Raw genomic sequence first — 3,816 nt, forward strand, 5'->3', positions numbered from 1 at the left:
ATTTATGGAGAAAAAATAATGACATCAGACTTCTCTAAGATTTTTTTCCTTTTGGGAGCCCAAAATCACTACTTGCTTTTCAATCCTACCTAATAATTTCTTTATTTCTGTTGGCCTTTTTTTGAAGAGAACATAGAGTAAGTCAAGTACACTGTGCTTTAGTGTTTCTAACCGATCATACTTCTGCACTTAATTAATGAGAAATTAGGGAAAATAACTCTTACTGATCAGCATTCATTTAAACAAATTCCTGGAAATAATGGAGGCCAGATGAGGGAGACAGAGAAAATTGAAACTATCTGAAAAGTGGCTTGCTAGAGCAGCTCCTTTCCCAGGAGCACGTATTCAGCAAAAGCAATCATGTTCTATAGCCTAACATATGCTTCTAACAGGTTATTTATTTGGGAACAGAAAGTAGGTTCATTTTGCAACATGACTTTTTACCCGTTTTGCAAAAGGGTAGCTTGAATTTGTGGGGGTGGGGAAATTCCTATGGAGTTTGAGTGATTGCAGTGGGTTGTGTGATTCCTCCATGAGGGGATACAGGTAGATGCATGCTGGGGAAATACAGAAAGGTGTGTATGTAGCTAAGAAGCTTGTCAGAATGCAGGTAGAGGAGCAGTGTTTGGTTTTTAGCAATACTGAAGGTAACTCAGGTATCTCAGTTCAGTAGCTGGTTCCACACATTTTTATAGCATCAGCACATATGATGCTCCTTATGTGCTACAAGAAAAAATATCAGCACCAAAGCATGCTAGTTCCTTCCTTTAGTGTTTTAAATTTCCCAATTGTTTGTTGTCTTTTTTTATAAATGATTAAACTGAGCTGTATCTTTGAACAACACAGCTAATTAAGTTATCCCTAAAGTGTATTCTGGCTGCAGATATATGCTACATTCAATAAGTTCACAGTGCATTCTTGAAATAAATGAGGACTTCCAGAGTCTACCTGCTGAAAAAATGCATTATGCATTGCCAGAGAGCTCTACCAGTCGGATTTATGTTGTCCGTATGCTAATTTGTTTATCTCACTATGCTCATATTGCTTTACAAAGTAAGTTGCAGATGTCTGAAGTTTAAAAACTTCTCCAATGCATGTTGGTATGTAAGAAAACTTAATACAGCAGCCAACACAAATGGTCATTTGAGGAACTCACTGCTGTTATGTCATTGAATAAAACCAATCTGATGTTTTTAATGAAATGAGACATTCTAAAAGCAAAGAATAGCTCATGTGTTTATACGGTGGGAGCTCTCTGTTCCAAAATTCGGGGTACGAACTGTTTTGCAGATGTGGGTCAAGAAGAAAGTACCCTCTTTTTACCCTCTCCATATCCTGCAGGATGCTATAGCACAATTCAGTTCATTGCAGGGGGGATTAATCCTCTCATGGAAACATCTGGAATTGGTAAATATCTGAGGCAGGAGACCCTCTCAGAAGAGAGTATGAGGGATTTCCACAGTGGAACAAACCCTCTTTTATTATTTCCTTTCTCCTTTTCTCAGCTCTTTGTTAAATGAAAGATTTTAAGACCTGAAACATAGAAAAAGTGTGTCTGTGGTTAAGGGGGAGATGTGAAGCAAAAATTTCAGCCAAAACGAATATATAGACCAGAAAAAGGAGTTACTTATTCAGGGTGGGATGAAAGAAAAAATATGTATCAAGGGCATGAGACCATTTGTGAATTCCCTGCCCTGGAAGTGTTCAAGGCCAGGTTGGATGGGGCTTTGAGTAACCTGGTCTAGTGGGAGGTGTTGCTGCCCATGGCAGCAGGGTTAGAACTAGATTATATTTAAGGTCGCTTCCAACCCAAACCATTCTGTGATTCTATTCTGTGATATCTGGGAGTAATATTAGTAATGGCAAAATAGAGTAGAACTTTCTTCTACAAAGTAGAGAAGCAAGGGAAACAGGGAAGGGGTGTGTCTCAGAATGACAATAAAACACAAGTTTTAGCAAAGACAAGTTAAAATTATTAATAAATTATAGATACTTGCTACTTACTTGGAACTACCACTTTTAAAATCTTTATTTCTCTGTAATGGATTTTGAGAAGTGTGTAACAGATATGTATTCAAAAGTACTAATTCTTATAGACCCTCATTTTTTTTCCTGGCTGAGAAGTTATTTTAGAGAAGAAAACCTGACACTTCTCAAGTTTCAAGCAAATCAGACCTGTATATGAGAAGCTCCTCTAGTATGGTAATTTTACATGGATTATGCCTTGTGCTTATTATGATTTCTGCTTGTTTTTCTGCTGAGTCCAAACAGAAGAGGTTGATTCTGTGGTAACACTCTCTTCCAGTAGAGAATAATCAGTCTTTGTAGAGATATACCAATATGATAATTTTCCTGCAGGGAAATGGTTTGTCTTGATTTTTTTTTCATCAAGGCTAAGTGGGAGGAAGCAAACAGAATCTGTCTCAGCTGACGTTCTGAACTGAAACCTGCATACCAGACTCAAGAAATTTATTAAAAGCAACTTGTGTGGTATATACTATACTTTTAAGCTTCCTGCATATCTCCTGCCAGAAGCAATTTAACTTGGAGTACTTTATTTCAAAGATTTCCCTTCCCTTCCCCCTTGTCTTTAGTGTATCTGTGTTTGACAGTGGTATTATTTTGTAAATATATGTACGGTTTAGCACATAAACCAGATCTGGCTGTGCTGGAGAAGTTGAAGTTCTCTTTATACATCTATTACAAGCCTGTTTGTTTGTTGTTTTTTTTTCCTTGAGAACTTATTAATTTGTTGAATATTTGTGAATATATATATTATATGTTGATGTATATATATGTTGATTATTTGTGAATATATATATATTATTTGTGAATATCCTGTTCTCAAACTTCTATCAGCATGTTTATTATACGTTAGTATTATCAAATTAAGCTGTTACAATTTTGAAATGTCAAAGTGTGTTTTTTTTCAGATGTGAAGTAAATATTGTGACAGCTGTCTTATCCTAGCAATTTTCATAATCCTTTTGCGGGATTTTGCATTAGTGAGATTTTTCTGCCTATGGGTTTGATTTCATGGACGTGGGATTGCCTGGTGTCTGACTGTTATCGACTCCCTGGGCTTAGTACTATTAGCTTGAACACAACACCAGCCTGTAAATATGCCAGTCCTATGTGGGAGCTGACTAGGACCAGGGCAAGAAAGTTAGTTCTGGTCTTCAAAAGACCATGAGGACATAAACACCATCTTATCACAAACATTTGAAGCATTAGAACATCTGCTCTGAGACTCTGTACAATGCACACCACACAGCTTCAGCTGTACATACGCTTTTCACAGGGCCCAGGGGTTTCTGTTCGATTATTACCACAGACCTTGTGAGCCACTGCAGCCAAATTTCCAGCTAGGTTTTTTGTCTGCTTGAGATATGGGTAAGACTTGACTAGTATCAAGTCACCTAAGACTATTGTCTCTCTCTCTTCTCCTAGAAGTTTTGATCAAAGCATTCCAAGAATGAAAAATAATTCTCTAAAGGTTTATCTGGTCCTTCAGAGACCAAATGGTGTAATATCTGAAAGAATGGTTAGCTGTAACGACTCCTTACCAGTTCAGGAGGGGCTGAAGTCAAATCTCTGTTTATTACTTGCTTTTAATATTGCAGTGAAGTACACATGTTCTTATTCCAATGCCTGTGAGAAGTGTTATGGAAACTGGAGTATTTTATGTTCTCAGAGATATTGCAAGTCGCCATACATGTGTATAGAAGCAATTTGTCTGTTTCCAGGTGTGACTCCATTAGATGTACTGGAGACTTATGTACCCACTTGTAAGAAAACTGGCCGTTTCAAAACCAT

The sequence above is a fragment of the Apus apus genome, chromosome 1, assembly GCF_020740795.1.
Source record: "Apus apus isolate bApuApu2 chromosome 1, bApuApu2.pri.cur, whole genome shotgun sequence".
In the NCBI taxonomy this organism is placed as follows: Eukaryota; Metazoa; Chordata; class Aves; order Apodiformes; family Apodidae; genus Apus; species Apus apus.